Source organism: Lycium barbarum, chromosome 11 (assembly GCF_019175385.1).
Source record: "Lycium barbarum isolate Lr01 chromosome 11, ASM1917538v2, whole genome shotgun sequence".
In the NCBI taxonomy this organism is placed as follows: Eukaryota; Viridiplantae; Streptophyta; class Magnoliopsida; order Solanales; family Solanaceae; genus Lycium; species Lycium barbarum.
The window spans coordinates 31,178,096-31,197,899 of record NC_083347.1 but is presented as its reverse complement, the minus strand read 5'-3'; the positions used below and the strand labels follow the sequence as shown (position 1 = coordinate 31,197,899).

The 19,804-nt window shown below is 37.1% G+C and overlaps 1 non-coding gene across 1 annotated transcript; it reads left to right on the top strand.

Moving 5' to 3' along the window:
• The first annotated feature begins 16,448 nt into the window (after positions 1-16,448).
• On the top strand, positions 16,449-16,522 carry TRNAI-UAU (transfer RNA isoleucine (anticodon UAU)). Its single transcript has one exon. It is a non-coding gene; the product is annotated as a tRNA-Ile (tRNA).
• Positions 16,523-19,804: the final 3,282 nt, after the last annotated feature.

Sequence of the window (19,804 nt, the reverse complement as noted above, 5' to 3'; positions counted from 1 at the left end):
TGTTGTAAGATAGAATATTTAAATATATTCAGTTATTGCAAACTTATATTTTCGGTTTTGTTTTTTTCAATATTTTCATAAATTAAGTAAGTCTTTTGCCTAAACTTTGAATATTTTCCTATGGTAAGATAGATTTAAGATACTTTTAATTGTTGCAAACTTATATTTTCGGTTTTTTTTTTTAACATTTTCATAAATTAAGTAAAGTGTTTTGCAACCACGCAAAGTGCGGACAAATTCACTAGTTATTCATATGTGTTAATAGCTGCAGTACTTTTTTATGTTTCTATTTCTTGATATTATATCTTCTCTAGCTACAGTATGAGGATTTGCAGGCTTAGTATTTTCCTCCAAAAGTTACTCGTCTGATGATGATAATTTCATTTTGTTATATGTCTAGTTATACATATATAAAAATTGGATATGAGGCAACTAAGTGAACTAACCACAATTTTCCGTTATTATGATATTGAATTTTATTTAGTTCAAATTCTTATATCATAAACTTATGAAGAACCTGCATGTAAATTGATGTAGCATGCATCTGGATACCTCTATATAAACCAAAGCATAACCACAAGAGTCATTTTCACAGTTCAAAATTTACCTAAGAATAGCATTTACTTTATCATAAGAGTGTAGACATTTAAATTTTATTGGATCTGTGTCGTCTAACAATTGAACTAAATTTAAAATTAATTCAAAAAATATGACCCAAATAATAATTGACTATTTAGTCGTAAGAATTTTACAGGCGATTTTGTTTTGATACTGTCATTTAACTCATATTCGTTTTTTTTTTTTTTTTTTTTTTTTTTTTTTACATATATCCACTTTGGACATGCTGTGTTTGAAGTTAGACTTGACTAAAAAAAATTCAGACAAAAAAGTCAGAAGTTATATGAGTGAACTTCTTACATTTTTACCTGAAATTTAGTTACTTTTGTCTGTCTTCAGCCATATGTGCATCAACTTTGGATAGAAATGGCTGAAGCTAGGCAAACATTATTGAACATCGACTACATATGGCTAAAGTACGAGTTTATAAATGACTAGTCAGGTAAAAATGACCGAATTTCAACCATATCAAACTTCAGACACAGTCAGGTAAAAATGACCGAATTTCAACCATATCAAACTTGAGACATTGTGTCTGAAGTTAGACTTTGTCAAGAGTATGTAACTCCAAACAATGAGAAGTCCATCTTCATCTGGGTCTAAGTGTTAATACATATGGGCTTCACAAGATGAATCTAATTGATTAGCCCAAAGGTACATTGGAATACATCCTAAAGACCAACTCATGCCATGTTTCAAGTATGTGGCATAACAAGTTACACCTAAAGCTGATACGATAATATAATAGTCAATCAATAGGCAAGACCTTCCAAGTTTCTCAAAAGAATTGAATTTAAGTTTTTCTTAAGCAAACTTGTGCATGTAAAATAATTAGTATAATGAATTGGTTACTATCCTGTATAAAAGCTGTGTATTAGTATAATTTGTCATAGGGTTATTTTTTCAAAACATCATGTCTTGCATCTAGTGTGTGAACCAATGGAAGTGGATTTAATTAGAGGACACTTATGATTCTGGCGCAGCAGACTAATTGGACATCAGTAGCTAAATTTAATTGTTATAGGTAACATTTAGGTTAGATTTAGGTTTTTTTTTTTTTTTTTTTTTTTGGGCAAATGAAAAGATTTTATTCAACCAAGTAACTCATTGTACACAACCAGCTCTTTTTGGACTCAAGAGCCAGTCCCTCGTTCATTACCTATTCTAAGTATTACTTAACATTTACAGTAAGAAAATAGCCTATACAGGATATCTATGAAGACCTTCTAATAGCCTATGCCATTTACAAACTTTCTGTCCCCTAATGTGGAGTTGAAGTATAACATCTCTAATAATCTGCACATTAGATTTGCCTTGAGCCTTGAACCTTCTTGCATTCCTTTCTGCCCAGATTTGATACACTGCTGCAACAAATATGAAGCCTATTACACCTGCTCTTGGTCTGTCGTTGGGCACCTGTTTGGCCAGCCAATCAATCTCCTCTGACCAAGCACCAATTTGTCTTGTTATCCCTATCCACCTGAGAAGAGTGTCCCAAATGAATCTGGTAAACCTGCATTCAAAAAATATATGATTCAAAGTTTCCACAGCTCCATAATTGCAAAGCACACACCCTTGTGAAACTTGAATCCCCCACTTTACTAGTCAATCCACAATTGTAAGCCTGTTCTGAACTGCTGGTCACAATATAAATGGTGCCTTGGCAATGCTCCTTTTGTCATCACCAAGTTCCTCCATCTGACTTTGGGATGCTAAGGAACGAAGGACATATACATCTTCCTAATGCTGAAAGTTCCTTCAGCTGCAAACTGCTCCAAATGGGCAATAGCATCAACATTGGGAAACCAGTCTCTAGCATCAAAGATCTTCCTCACAAGACAGCAGGCCTGCTTTGGGGTTTCCATTTCTGTCAAATTCCTGTCTCTAATGTAGAAACTGTGTACCCATAATGTATCTTTCTCGAGTGACAGAGTGATACGCCCAAATTACACCTTTAATATTAGAAGTAAGCGGTCATTGTCAAATATAGAACCCAACGAGGTTGGGGTCGAATCCCACAGAGAATACAATGAAGAAATATACTTGTTAAGTGTAACGCTCGACTATTAGTCTATATTTCAAGGGAAAGGGGAATATAATAGTAATTGGTTTGATGTTTATTCATTAATGATTAAGAGTTATTAAAACATGTATACTATTGGTAAAAGGGACTAAGGTTGTGGTTCCAATGGAAAGTAATGCGCTTGGGTATCACTTCAACTGATTCATATGCCTAGGTGTATTAAACCAAGGGTCACGTGATTCTTGCCAAAAGTTTTCCAACCAAATTAGCAATTTCATTCTAGGCTTTTCCAAGCCCTAGAATGTTTTATACGAGAACACCCATTTAGCCTCAACTAGCATTCCAATTCCTAGCTCAAGCTATTAGATGAATTCAATGACCCAAATTGTTGCTATTAACTCTTTTCCTAACCTGTACTTTCTTTTCCAAGAAAAGTAATGGTATTAAGGCACAAGTAATGTTGTACACCATCACAAGACATTAACGCTTGAAGAGTTAATAGAAAACACCATTAGCAGATAAATGAAGTATGAATATGAAACTCAGTCATATAACTAACATATTTGGTCCCACAACCTTAGTTAAAGAGATTAGCTACTAATATTCACTAAAAGTAAAGCAATAATATAAAGTGTATTCATAAAGCTTACAAAAGTATTGAATGGAGAAGATGACAAAAGCAAAGGAATCTCTTAAAAGCTTCATCAACCAATAATCAATGAGCTCCATAAAAAGACAACTTTAAAATCTGTAGAATAATGAGTCCAAAACCCTAGAAATCTATTTATAGACTTTCCAAAACGGGAACCAATTCCAGACAAAAATACCCTTGCGCATCTGGTGTGAATCGCACTTGGTGTCACTCGCAGGTTGCACTAAAGTCTCGGTGGTACTGCATCTTCAAACAGTTCTGGTGCAACATCTGTTGCGTCAGGTGCGACTCGCATGCACCACATGGGACTCGCATGTGGTACTCGCATGTGCTGCACCATTATCTTCAGTTATGAGTATCTCTGTCATCAGATGTTGCAGCACCTGCGACTCGCATGCAGTACATGCGACTCGCAGGTGGTGTTTTGGTTCACTTTAGCTTGTTTTTACTTCATTTTGCCTCATGTTGCTTCCAACACTTGTTACTCTACAAATCAACACAAAAACACCACAAACGACATCAAAAGTACTTGAGGATTCATAAAAGACTAAGCAATTGGCATCGAATGCGCCGTAATTTCACGGCACATCAACACCCCCAAACTTATACTTTTGCTTGTCCTCAAGCAATTAAAGCAAAACAATAACATATGACAATTGCTAAGGTACTACAGTGATGATAGTGATCAGTTAAACGCATACATTTAAAAGATGATTACCCCTCCCTCTTGTTACCAAACATGGTGCATTTCCTCAAAGGTCGAGCATTAAGCAACCGCTTTACTTGGTGACACAATGTTATTCTAGCTTTTAAGGGAACGACTTCAAATGACGCGCCAAGAAATAATTCTTTCATTAAGCTTAGTAATTCACACGCCTTCACAAAAAAGACCAAAGAAAGTCCCACAACACACATATTCACCAATAACAAATGGGACAAAAGACGAATAAGGAGAGAACAACTCACACTCATAAAAGATGATGTATATGTACACAAATGTGATGCCATAAGCTTGCTCTTTAAGTATTTCTCCACTAATGTAAACACACTTTGTTCAAAATCAACTAGGACTTGCGGGTTATAATGAAGGTTCGAGGTTAAGGTGGGGTGTATTTTGGATAAGAGTGACTTGACGTCTCCCTAAGCATTCTCAAACACACTTCCCCAACCTAATTCGTCCCTTCTTCATCATTTAAGCATCTACCGCCCATTAGTACCTCCTTCAGCCAACACCATTATTACTTCCCTAGCTTCCCCATTTATTTCTTAAGTCACAATCATTATGTACACACTCGTGTTCATAACTACACATACAATTTATATGTACATATACACACCGTTCTATACATATATATACATGTACAATTTTTTTGATTGTGCCCTGTAACTTTCCATCACATACCACACCATTTCTTGCCAACCACCACCCCCAAACTTAGGCGTTTTAGCCTATTTTAGCGTATTCGACTCACTTAGGGAGATAGGATGCCAAAAGGTGGGTAAAAAAAGGCAAAAGGGACAGGGCTTGTCACAAGGTTGTAATAAAAGAAAAGAAAAACAAAGTTAAGGCTAAAAAAGGGGTTAACTAGGATAGATATGCAATGGGTAGGAATTTTGAGGTTTAGTGGCGATCCAAAGAAAGCCTAATATCCTCTTTCAAACAAGTGTAGTTTAGGATTTCGCCTTGAGACACTTTCCGGGCAAGTTCTAGATCACAATTATGCACAAGACTAGAACAATAACATCTCACAACACATGGCATATGGATTACTTTACTATTTTCTAATTACTTCTCAACCCATCATTCTAGGCTTTACAAAATAACTATGTCACCAAACGAGTCATGTTAGTGTTGCTCCTTCGCTCTAAGTACATATGCACTACAAAATTTTGGGAGGAGTGTTATTAAAACACGATGGAAAAACAAAACAAGATGAAAACATTTATGCTATAAATTGATCAACCATCACTATCATACTTGGCAATAAAAAACTGAGAGTACACGAAACATAAAACATGAACCATCTTACATAAAAAATAAAACATGAAACATGAGCTGTCCCACCCCCAATAAAAAGAATATGCAGTGTCCCTAATGTATCAAATGTAGTACAAGAGATGAGTAGCTCACGAAGGACGCGGCAAGCATCCGATGGTGTCTAATCAGCAGGAAGGACCTCCAATGGAGGCACTATCAACAGAGTCGTCTCAGTATCACCCTCCACTGTTGCCTCTGGCCTGGGTGTCACTATCTCAGGGCCCATAGATGGTGGCAATGGTATGTCAGCTGGAGGGGCGGTGGATGAACTGGCCTCACCCACCCTCGGGGGTTGGGATGCCCCCCTTGACTTCCTGCTCGTCTCAAAGGACTGCTATATGGCCACATATATGTCAATCTTGTCCTCAGGAATACCAGCAGCCCGAGCTGAAGTATGTGCCTCCTCGAGATGCTCTCTCTCTCGGGCCTCCTACTCTGTCTCACCAACTCAAGACGGATTTACCCTCTCAACAGCTGGGTCACGCTCAAGCTCCTCCTCGAACTCTTCCTCACTTTCCTCTTCTTCTTTTTCTTTTTTTTTTTTTTCTTCTTCTTCTTCTTCTTCTTCTTCTTCTTCTTCTTCTTCTTCTTCTTCCTCAGCTACTCTCTCAACTCCTTTCCCCAAAGGTATGGCGGGTACTCTGGGCCCAGTGGAGAATAAGGAGGCACCGAATGGTAGAATGGGTGCAGTGAGCTCAATGTCCGAAACTTTCAACACCCAAATATCCTCCTTGACCTTTGCTAGGTCTGCCCGAATGGCTGGAAGTCCTCCTTCACCACCCCCTGCAATACGCTCCATCTAAAGATCGATCTGGCGTACATGCTCCTTAATTTTGTTCTGCTCATTTTGAATATCTATGATAGCCTGAATATATGGTTCCATCGCTGCCTCAGTAGCCTCTTTCACAAAATTAGGAAGCTTCTCCACAAGCCAATTTACCTTAGCATCTGCTGCCCGAAGCACTCCCATACCCTCGCTAGAAACCCCACGAGCTGCTGTGCTGGATGGTGGATGGTGGAATGGGAGCAGAGGGAACTGTAGTGGAAGATTGAGCACTCGGAGGGTCAGGCCCCGGAGTGGGAGGCACAAAACTAGGAGCTGTAGCATCATCATCTGTGGCCAAGTCCTCGGGCTCAAGAATGTGAGCATTAAGTATTGTTGTCGAGGCTCTTGGCGCTGGACTCACCCACTTTCTCTTTCTAGTCCCCGATTCCAACTTGGTGTAATATATCGTTTGGTCAACCTTTAATATCCTGTCCACCCGAGGAATATCACGAACCTTCTTTCTTCAGCATAATTCAGTGATTAAGCAAGGAAAAGGGAATGATGTGCCCTTTTGAGTGGACTTGTTCTTGATCTCATCTCTGATAATTACCCCCACATTGGCGAGGTACCCGGACATGAGTGAAGCAATGAGAATACACTTCGCAATGGGTATGTCGGTGTTGTTCTTGGAGGGAAGCACCCGCGATGATACCAGTGATAGCCAAAACTTAGCTTCGCGGTTGAAAGTGTTCTTCTCAATAGAGACAGATGGATTCAGCCATGGCGGATTCCCTGAGGCAATCACTGAAGCAACCCACTCTCGTTGTTCCTCCGGGTTCTCCATCCTTAGTTCATATTCAGAATTCACTAGAGGCCAACCTTCAATAGGGTCTGTTTCTCGTCGCTGCTCTTATATGATGGAAGTTATAGTATCAGCAGCGCAATCGATATCCTTCCCCCGAACTGGAATCCTACAGAAGTGTTCCACATTTTTCTTGGGTTGGCGGCGCGAGATTTTTGCATTCAACTTGGCCGCATAAGCCGCATAGAATTCCATCACAAGGGCTGGGCAATATTCAGCCAGCTGCATGAAATAGGTTCATCTCAAGGCCTCGAGCTTACGGATGATGCATGGGCATTGGTCCTGTAGACCATTCAGACTGACCCTCTTTTCTACAATAAAGCCCCGGATTGGATTTCCATCGGGTTTAATAACGCTCGAAGCCTTGTACAGGTCCCTGGATCCAGGCACGGTGAACCTTTGCTCCACCGCTTCAATTCTTTCAGCTCTTGTGACGACATCCTCGGGCTCAGGTGAGGAAGCCTCATGTGTCCTCTCTTCAGACTGGGGGACCGGATCCTCAGGTGCCTTTTCTTTTCTTCTCGAGGTGGAGTCTTGTCATGTTGCTCTTTTTCCTCCACCTTATGCTTTATTTGTTCGATCCATCCTGCACATCACACAAAAATATACCCAATATTTATGGTGCTCTTTAAGTAAGAAGAAAGAATCAAGGCAAAACATAGCAATGCAGGGTTGCATCACCTGTGAAACACTACATGCGAGTCGCATGTAGTGTCGCAGGTGCTGCACAATTCGAACTTTAGTTTTGTTCTTCACTGTCAACACCTGCTACAGCAAGTGCGATTCGCATGTTCAACATGCCACTCGCAGATGCTGCACATAGGTGAAGCACTGAACACATTTTTGTTATTGTTTTTTTTTTCTTCGAATACAGAGATATATACACAACACATATTCACAGGCAATCACATTCGTGCACACACAAGAACATGCTTATGTAACTATTTTCCTTAAGAAGGTTGTCACCCCGTCTATCATTGGGAAAAGCTATTTAATCACTCGTGCCAATGTTCGACGGTCATCCCTTATAAAAGACAATGTCAATTTTATAATTCTGAGGGCATCATGGGTCTTATTCTACAGGTAATGTGCTTTGGGTATTCAAGAATTCCCCAAGGTTGGCAAATGATCACACTTCCACAAAATCTAAGCACACTAAGGGCCATTTAGGCATTTCATCAAACAAGTTGTGAACATTCATCAACAATCAACTATTACGACAATGGGTACTCAAGAATTCCCCATTTGTCACCTAATTATTCATTAACAACCACTTTTTTATCAACCTAGTAGGATTACACAAGCATTGGTACTTAAGAATTCCCCATTGTTCATCAATTCCTAACAACCCACAAAATGCATAAGATAATTCTTCACCAAACTAATTAATTACAACAAGTGGAACAGAATGGCAATGACATGGATTGAAGCATTTCTTAGGCATCACTTAATGTAAAGAATAGTAGAGTGTTCATACCTTGAGGGTTGATGAAAGTGAGCACGCTTGAAAAAGCTTGCCAAATCGAATTAGAAAGAAACAATAATGATGATTTGTGATGTGATTAGGAATGATTGGAGTGATATGGGGTGATGGAATGATATAGGAGGGAAGAAGGATGAAGGAGGAGAGGGAAAATGAAGGGACGAAACTGATGAAACCATCAGTTACGTGCCTCTTATTTGAAATTTTAAAAACAAAGACGAGTCGGGTCGGTCAACTGAGCCGTGAAATTTGCACTTACCTGCACAACATACGACTCGCATGTGGTGCAGCATGTTGAACATGCGAATCACATGTTGTGCATTTTCTTCGCACTTCTTGACAGAAAATGTGACCTTCTTGGCCTGCAATTTTGCACCACCTAAGAGACGCGAGTGCTGCAGCAGGCATGACATGCGAGTGGCATGTGCTGCAGCATGTTATGCCTGTTGACAATTTTCCAACTCTTCTTCTTTTGTGCACACAACTTACTCCTACACACTTATACACATATCAAAAACATCACGAAAGTAAAAACAACAAACACATGAAAAAGGAAACTTGGGTTGCCTCCCAAGAAGCACTGGATTTTACATCGCAGCACGACGTTGGTACCTTTTCATGGCTCATTGAGGAAGAATACCTTAATAATCTTTGCTTCATTCTGAGATCCCAAGTAATGCTTCACCCTTTGCCCGTTCATTTTGATTTTATTGCCACTTGGGCAAACAAGTTCAATTGCTCCATGTGGGAACACTTGGGTGATTTCAAATGGGCCGGACCATTTGGATTTCAACTTTCCGGGAAACAACCGGAGCCTTGAGTTGAACAACAATACGCGATCCCTGGGGATAAATTCTCTTTGCAAGATCTTCATATCATGGAAGTGTTTTATGCGGGGCTTGTAGAGTGAAGAGCTAGCATAAGCTCTAAGTCGAAATTTATCAAGCGCATTAAGTTGTTCCATCCTCAAGTTTGAGGCATCTCCCTAATCTAGATTCAACTTTTTTAAGGCCCACAACGCCTTATGTTCAAGTTCCACCGGAAGATGACAAGTTTTGCCAAACACTAATTGATAAGGAGACATGCCAATTGGTGTCTTATAAGCCATTCGGTAAGCCCATAAAGCATCATCCAATCTCTTTGACCAATCGGTTCGGTTAGCATTCACTTTTTTGGAGAGTATGCTCTTAATCTCTCTATTTGAGACTTCAACTTGTCCACTTGTTTGGGGATGATACGGGGTGGCAAATTTATGCTTTAATCCATATTTCTCAAGTAGAGTCTTGAATAACCGGTTACAAAAATGAGAGCCCCCATCACTAATGATTGCCCTTAGGGTTCCAAACCTTGAGAAAATATGCCTGTTCAAGAATGCGGTGACACTTCTTCCTTCATTATTAGGGACCGCAACGGCTTCCACCCATTTAGACACGTAGTCCACCGCCACAAGAATGTACTTGTTGTTGTAGGAATACACAAATGGACCCATAAAGTCAATGCCCCATACATCAAACAATTCAACCTCAAGAATCGGTGTACTCGGGGGCAATAGTGATTTGGTTGTACCCGGAATAACCATCAAGAAAGTAACAATAATCCCTTCCCGCAAGCCTATCAAGCATTTGATCCATGAATGGCATTGGGAAGTGGCTCTTTTTGGTCCACTTATTCAACTTCTGATAATCCATGCAAACCCGCTATCCGGTGACCGTGCGGATGGGAATCAATTCATTTTTAGCATTTGCAACCACGGTGATTCCACCCTTTTTGGGCACACATTGAAACAGAATCACCCAAGAGCTATCCGATATAGGGTACACAACACCGACATCTAACCAATTGATGATTTCAATCTTCACAACCTCTTGCATAGGAGGATTTAACCTCCTTTGATGTTCAACGCTTGACTCACATTCTTTATCAAGTTGAATTTTATGAGTACAAATACCGAGCGGAATGCTTTGGATATCCGAAATACACCACCCAATAGCTTTTTTGTATCTTCTCAAGATCACCATCAACCTCTCTCTTTGCTAATTCGTCAACCGAGCAGATATAATCACGAGCAATGTCCTGTTGGGTCCAAGAAACTCATACCTCAAATGTGAAGGAAGAGGTTTGAGTTCCACAGTAGAGGGATCAATAATGGAAGGCTTTGCAGGAGGAGTTTCTCGGTTTTCTAAATCAAGATCATGTTTCTTTGGATTGAGGTGGTATGACCCCATCCCAATCAATGCATTGACCATCTCCTCAAACTCTTCTTCGTTGTCCCCTTCATAGTTCATTATCACCGCTGCCAACATATCACCTATATGCTTATGTTCGATGGTTGTCTTCATTGCTTCATCAATTGTATCAATAACTGACACAACACTCATATTCGCCGGTTGTTTTATTGACTTGCAAATATGGAAAGTGATCTCTTCATCATTCATCCTAAATTTCAAATCACCTCTCTCCACATCCACGAGAGCATACCCCGTAGCTAAGAATGGTCTTCCCAAGATTATGGGAACTTCAAAGTCAACTTTGCAATCCAAGATCACAAAATCGGTCGGAAAAATAAATCGATCCACTCTCACAAGCACATCATAAAGAATGCCAATGGGCCTCTTTACGATTCTATCCGCCATAAGTAATCTCTTCGTGGTAGGACGAGTAGTGCCTAATCCCAACTTGTTGAATATAGATAACGACATCAAATTGATGCTTGCTCCAAGATCACATAAAGCTTTTGCAAACTTGTATTTACCGATTGTGCACGGAATTGTGAATGCTCCGGGGTCTTTTTTTTTTTTTGTACCAAAGCTTTGGTAACAATTGCACTACAATGATGAATGCCTCCCAATATTTCAAGGCTGGGGCTCCTTCTTTTGGTCATAAGATCTTTCATGAACTTTGCATAACCGGGCATTTTCTTAAGTGCCTCAACTAATGGAATATTTATTGAGAGCCCCTTTAATCGTTCGATGAACTTGAGGAATTTTTCATCGTCCACTTTCTTTGCCAATCGTTGAGGAAATAGAGGAGGATGCTACATAACGGGCGGTGAAGCCTTTGGTACCTCCTCTACGGCTTCCTTGCTTTTTGAAGCATCATTAATTTCCGGAGCATCTTCAACAACAATAGGCTTTTCAATACTAGCCCGATTCTTCTTAGGAGTCTCTTCTTCTTCAACAACAATGGGTTCTTCAACTATTTTCTCATCATCAATCAACACATTATTTTTCACCAATGCCTCTTTCCCAATTGTTTTACCACTCCTAGTAGTAATTGCATTGCATTTATGATCACTATCATTCCTTAAATTCGCAACAGTATCACTAGGGAGTGCGCCTTTTTGCCTTTGGTTGAGAATAGCCGAGATTTGACCAAGTTGAGACTCCAATTGTTTAATGGAGGTGGAGTGTGACCTTACAACTTGCCCTATTGATTTCACCTCATCTCTTGTCTCCTTTCAAAAGGTATCGGTGGATTCCACTTTTTTCAACACTCTTGACAACATACCTTCAATTTTTGAACTAGCGGGATCGCTAGTGCGCGATTGACTAGAGCTTTGTTGATTCGCCTTTGGAGGGACATACGGATTTGAACTCTGATGATTGTTGTAGTTGTTGTTGTAACCCCCTTGATTGTTGTCACGATTATCTCTCCAATTTGAGTTACCTTGATCATTGTTCCAACCTTGATTCCCTTGACCTTGCAGCCAAGATCCTTGACTCATACCTTGGTAGTTCGGACGGGAACCCTCCCTTTGATTGTTGATATAACTTACCTCCTCATCATACATTTTTCTCATTCAGAGAACCCCCTTCACAAGATTCTACCACATTCACCTTTTTGCTTCCGCCACCCATGACATGTTATGTAAGAAGGTCAATTTGGGTGACAAGTTTAGCCATGGATTCATCTCTCACTTCCTCTTTCTTAATCATCTCACGAGTGAGCACATTTTTGGAGGAACTTCCTCCACCTACTTCCGAGTCCCTAGTGTGCCATGCTTCATTAGTCTCGGTCAATTTATCTAATAATTCACAAACGGTGGCATAAGAATTATCCATAATAGACCCTTCCGCGATGTTGTTCGCCACTGATATGTTGACCGAGTTTAAAGACCTATAAAATGTTTGTAGAAGCACACTATCGGGCAACACATGCTTGGGACAACTTTTGACTTTCTTTTTAAAACAAATCCAAGTTTCATGGAGAGCCTCATCAGGAAGATGACGAAAGTTGTTGATTTCGTCACGGAGTTGCAACATCCGAGATGGAGGGAAGAACTTCTTGAGGAATAATTCGGTCAATTCCTCCTAAGTAGTGATGGATCCGGACGGGAGATCATCTAACCAATCCATGGCTTTCCCCGTTAGGGAGTACGGGAAGAGTCGTAGTTTGACTGCTTCAATTGAGACGCCCGGATGCACATTAGTAGAACACACCCCAAGAAAGTTCCTAAGTGCTTATTCAGGTCATCTTTGGGTAGACCGCCAAACTGGCCCTTAGTGTTAAGCAGGTGTAGCATTGTGTTGGTCACGTGAAAACTAGAGTTTCCAATTAGAGGCGGAGCAGATATTGCGGCTGCATAGCCTGTCCCCGCCGCCACTTCGGCGACAGCCACTGGTGGATTTTGAATGGGATTACCATCCTCGTCCATATTTCCTGCACAACACGCAACAACAAAAGAAAATAAGAAGAGAAATAAAGACTAAAAGTAAAGTTTTACACTAATTAGTAAATTTCTAGACCGCATTCCCCGGCAACGGCACCAAAATTTGATACGCCCAAATTACACCTTTAATATCAGCAGTAAGTGGTTGTTGTCAAATATAGAACCCAATGAAGGGAAAATAATTGTTAAGTGTAACGCTCGACTATTAGTCTATATTTCAAGGGAGAGGGGAATATAATAGTAATTGGTTTGATGTTTGATCATTAATGATTAAGAGTTGTTAAAAGATGTAAACTATTGATAAAAGGGACTAAGTTTGTGGTTCCAATGGAAAGTAATGCGCTTGGGTATTACTTCAACTGATTCATACGCCTAGGTGTATTAAACCAAGAGTCACGTGATTCTTGCCAAAAGTTTTCCAACCAAATTAGCAAATTTCATCCTAGGCTTTTCCAAGCTCTCAAATGTTTTATATGAGAATAGTCATTTAGCCTCAACTAGCTTTCCTATTCCTAGCTCAAGCTATTAGATGGATTTAATGACCCAAATTGTTGCTATTAACTCTTTTCCTAACCTCCACTTTCTTTTCCAAGCAAAGTAATGGTATTAAGGCACAAGTAATGTTGTACACCATCACAAGACATTAACTCTTGAAGAGTTAATAGAAAACACCATTAGCATATAAATGAAGTATGAGTATGAAACCCGATCACATAACTAACACATTTGGTCCCACAACCTTAGCTAAAGAGATTAGCTACTAATATTCATTAAAAGTAAAGAAATAATATAAAGTGTATTCATAAAGCTTATAAAAGTATTGAATGGAGAAGATGACAAAAGCAAAGGAATTTCTTAAAAGCTTCACCAACCAATAATAAATGAGCTCCACAAAAAGACAACTTTAAAATCTGTAGAATAATGAGTCCAAAACCCTAGAAATCTATTTAAAGACTTTCCAAAACGGGAACCAATTCCAGACAAAAATACCCCTGCGTATCTGGTGCGAATCGCACTTGGTGTTGCATATGCAACCTGCGAGTCGCAGGTTTCACCAAAGTCTCGCAAGTACTGCATCTTCAAATAGCTGTGGTGCAGCATCAGGTGCGACTCGCATGTGGTACTCGCATGTGCTGCACCACTTCTTCAGTTCTGAGTATCTCTGTCATCAAATGATGTAGCACCTGCGACTCGCAGGTGGTGTTTTGGTTCACTTTAGCTTGTTTTTGCTTCATTTTGCCTCATGTTTCTTCCAACACTTATTATTCTACAAATCAACACAAAAACACGACAAACGACATCAAAAGTACTTGAGGATTCACAAAAGACTATGCAATTGGCGTCGAATGCGTCATAATTTCACGGCACATCACAGAGCCCAAAGAAGTTTACAAATTACAGCTCGATTCCAATGCTGAAATTTAATAAGGTTCAGTCCTCCAGCTAACTTAGGGAGACAAATAGAATCCCAAGCTACCAGTGCTTTCTTTGAGCTTTCATGACTTCCTGTCCACAGAAACACCCTACAGACAGTAGTGACCATTACAATTACTTTCCTAAGTAAGAGGAATACTTAAGCCCAATCAGTCTGCATTTCAAATAGTACACTCTTTATCAACTGTAGTCTACTACTATAGGAAAGCAGTTTGGATGACCAACACGTAATCCAGGCAATAATTCTTTCAACCAAAGACAAGCATTGATGTATGTTTAGTTTTCTAGATGAAAGAGGTACCCCCAGATATTTGATTTAGGCTGTGTTGGTATGAAGAAAAATCTTTTTTTTTTTTTAGAAAATAGTTTCCTGAAAAATAAGTGGGGTTTTTATTTATCTTTTTTGTGTTTGATAAGGAAGCAAAAAATATTATCCCAAAAATATTTGTATATAACCTAAGCAAACACTATGGAAGATGGGGTGTGGGGGTGGTAGGGATAACAGTTATGGGGGTGAGGGTGACAGTGGGTGGGAGACAGTCAATGTAGAATGCTACAATGAGACTTGTTTTCCCTACTCTTACCAGAGAAGTCAGTCTTCATATTTTTTAGGAACTTGTTTTCCTAGAAAAAATATTTTCCAAATTTTTTTACCAACCAAACATACCCTCAAGTAAAAAAAATAACATTCAACTAGTTTCAAATTTTATTACGGTAAAATGAAAGAATAGAAACATGACTACAAAAGTGTACTATATATCATTCACATGACTCAAGAGAGACGAATACAAGAATTATAATCTATGAGTCCATACAACGATCTCACATTAATATATCATAATAATTAGAGAAAATCTATTGAGTTCGCGTGAAACCATAAGTTACAAGCTAGGATGCATTCAGACGGTTTATTTCTTTTTACTTGCAAAAACCTCTCTTAAATCATTTGCAAGATTCCACTTACTTTTCAAAGTCAATACAAACGAGAATTTGTGAAAGAAATTTTTTTGTACGAGGATAGACAAAAATATAAATTTACAAGGATAAATATATAACAGTAATTGTAGAGAATCTTACTACTAGTTCAATTGATTGATTATTAAAACTTTCATCTTGTTGGTAAATGTTTGGTTTTCACTTTGTAATCCTCACCCCAATTCTCCCCTATATAATATTTCTTCCGTCCATTTTTATTTGTCATGTATACTAAGTATGGTTGTCCATTTTTACTTGATTAGTTTAGAAAATCAAGAGATAATTTCCATTTCATACATAATTTACCCTTAGCATTAATTATTGGGTTGTAGAGTTCAAGGAATTCTTAGTGGTTACAGAACTTTTAAAGAATGTTTTATTGATTTCAATCATTAGATTACTTAGCAATAGTTCGGGGTAATATAGTAAATTTGTTATTCTATTTTCCTTAATAGGCATGCCAAGTCAATACTCCCTCCGCCCCATATTACTTGTCTACTTTCCCCTTTACACGCCCTTTAAGAACTCATAAATAAAAGTGTATTTTTACTACATTATTTTTATCTCTCTCCAATTAATTACACTCTAATCAATATTGGTTACTTAAGAAAATAATTAATGTTGAGGGCAAAGTAGGAAAAACTTAATTAATTCTATCTTAATTTTGTAAAAGAACAAGTATTTTGGGACAAATATTTATAGTAATGTGATTTACCAAAAAAAAAAATTATAGTAATATGGACAACTAAGATGGGATGGAGGGAGTACATAACAAGTAAAAATGGACGGAGGCAGTAAACACTTAAAACAAAGAAAGAACTATAAACAACCGAAAAAAATAAAAAGAGAGAGAGTAAAGTTAACATGATCTAGGAACGACAATGCAACCTATGGATGAAATAGGTTCCTTGTCGGTTGATAATCAAATGGTCCCGTAGCTCAGTTGGTTAGAGCGTTGGTCTTATGAGCCGAAGGTCGCGGGTTCGAGCCCCGCCGGCACCAGTGTTTCCTTTCTTTTATTATTAACCTTTCAATTTTTTTTCTTTTCACTTTCCTTGTAACAAATGAATCCACCTTCTTTCTGTTCGTCTCCTACATGTTCGATTAGAGTTTTCTGTCCCCTACATCAAGAAAATTTTGGTCCAAGAAGAATTGGACTCCCCTAGTGTGCCTTGGTTACTACAACAACAATGGGTAAAGTGTACGAAGACCTTATTTTTTCTTGGAGGTAGAAAGGTTATTTCCGATAGACAGTAGGGCTACTAGTTAAAAGATTAACATGGGAGTTCTCAAAAAGTGTTGGTTTCAGAAACTCTCTTACCCTCTTTCTTCTCATCTTTTCATACATGCCATGGATCGGCAGATCTGCATGATGTCATCATATAATTTATATAATCATGACTTGCCTCTATAGTTTTTATGTTTCTTTTTATTTTACTAGTTTTTTATATGTAGGTCAATTGATCAAACCATATAAAAATATTATGCTTATTTTAGCATAGTTCTTTTGTTATCTGATTTATCGTCTTTCAAGATTTGCGATCGTAAGCTTCTGCATGACACCCTGTTAGTTCGAACCTAACAATTATAGAAGTCTGAAACTTATCCTCTAAGAAAGGATTATTCAACTATGGAAGAGATCTTTTTCACCAAGAAAACTTTTTCCGCGAAGAAAACCTTTTTGAAATAAAACATATTTATGGTAGAATCCAAATAAGGTAGGAAATTCAGGACAAACCCTAACAAATCTCTCTTTGGCCTGAATTTTCTGGTAAAATAATCTTCATTTTCATCTTCACATAATCTCTTGCATAAACAAACACCCAAAATTCTTACATTATTAATAACATCCTCTCTCACTTCTTCTATGATATCTCGAGATACAAATGATTAACCATCATATGTCTAAAATTCTCTTCTCCAACTATGTGTATTCAGAAGATGAAGAAAATATTTCGCCTATACTATATGTGAAGGTTGCGACCATGAGTTTGAAATATTTGGGTTTACCCATCACCAATCCTAAGTCTAAAAGTTTCGACTATCAGTAATTCCTTGACATATAATGAATAGCCTGGAAAGCTTGATACGTTACATTGGGTTTATTGCTGGAGAATAGACCCTATTTTTTGGACAATGTCATAGAACAGTAAGAAAAACTTGATGCTTGAGAACGAGTAGTGTGAACGCCTTTAAATTGAATATATTTATACTTTTCATGTACACAAAAATAGAGAAAGTGATTCTTGATTATCTCATGAAAACTCACTCAATATGAGAAGTCAATCATATCAAGAAAAAAATGATACGATAAATAAAATGTATACTTAAAAAATGATCAAAGAGTAAGACTTTTGCAATCATTTAGGTTCTTGATATATGACACAATATCAAATATAATCTTTTAATTTATGTTGGAAAATGTTCTAACTATCTTTAGCTTTAACAAGAATCTACCTTTTCGTTACATTTATATTTGAATATTAGGGAAGGATTATTCCTTTATTGAATAATAAGAGTTGGCTTGGTTTTTTTCCGCTTGAGGATTTCAACGTTAAAAATTTTTTGTTTTCGTTTTTTGTTATCATTGCCATAATTTTTGTTGTCTCATAAAGAATCTAATAAAGAAAGCATGGTCATATGATGAAGCCACTACCTCACGTAGAGAAGTGAAGAGAAACATTTTAAAAAAATAAAAATCTACATACACTTAATATTGATCTATAATTTTCTTCAAAATTACTTAGTTAAAGAAAAATAAAATTATTTTCAACCCTCAACTTTGCTTTAAAAATCAAACTCCCCCCTCAACTATGAACAATAGACATTCTCCCCCCTTTATCCTATGCAATATCCATTTATGTAATACCTTTTTATATTATATACAATTTATTTTTTTAACCTAGGTTTTTGTAGATTTTTACTTAAAATTCATATTATAAGTAGAATAATCCTTTTATGAATTTATCACAAAATCAAGTGTTACTTTTTAAGATTGATATTTTAATGTTACATACATTAAGTATATATTATGTATGTACATGCATGTGTATGTGTGTGTGTGTGTGTATATATATATATATATATATATATATATATATATATATATATATATATATATATATATATATATATATATATATACGAGTTTTGATTGTCATTAATAGAATATTTTGAATCATAATTTAAAATTTATTTATAATATAATAGGTAATCTTTTAGGAATTTGTTATGGAATATACCTCTATTTTTATTAATTATTTTGTATTACATGCATTGAAATATATTTAGAAAGGTATTATTACCTGTTATTTTTTACTTGTATAAATAAGTATCAGAGCTTTAATTATTATTAATAAAAAAATTCTTATTCTTCTCATTTGTTTCAGTATAGAACGACATTAAGTAATATACTCAACTAGTATTTCTTACTTTTCTTTTTTCATCTCGAAAATAATAGTTATTTTCTTATAGGAAGTTTGTTACATAGATTAAAGAGATGTAGTAAAAGAAAAAAAGACAAGTTGATAATGTAAGGGTAAAATAGGAATTTCAAAAATTCAATTAGCATAAAAGGGGGAGAATGATTATTATTCAAAGTTGAGGGGGGAGTTTGATTTTTAAAGCAAAGTTGGGGGGTGAAAATTATTTTCACCCAATAAAATGAGAGAATGTCGCGTTAGGAAAGATTCAATAATGACCACTAAATTAACTATATAGAAGCATGGGTTTAGACCCATGCTTCATCGTCCGTTGTCCTTTAAAAACAAAGTGTGGGCCCCATATTAAACACCAACCAATATTAAAAAAAAAGTGAACCCCATATTAAAAAACTCAAGCAATATAAAAAAAAAGTGAATCCCATATTAAAAAAACAAATAATGTCAAAAAAAAAGTGCATCGCATATTAAAAAATCAAATAATATTCATGTAATTTCCAAAGTATCTCATTAAATTAATAATGATGGATTCACTACCACATGCGTATCAACCCATTAGTGGGAGAAAATGAAATTATTGTACAGCAAAAAACATGAACCCCATATTATTGCTTTTCTTCAAAAGGTTAAGTAGTCAAACCATACAATTTTCTTCCTTTTTTTTATATTAGCCTGAGATGTAATCTAGATATTGAACTGTTGTATTTGCTATTCCGCCATGTTATTTATTTGTTATGTTTACTAAAATAAATATACTTAAAATACTTATATTTTACTACTATATAGAAGAGCCGGTTATAAACAAGATCGTCGTTTGTTCTTTGGTCCCACTTTTTTATTTAAG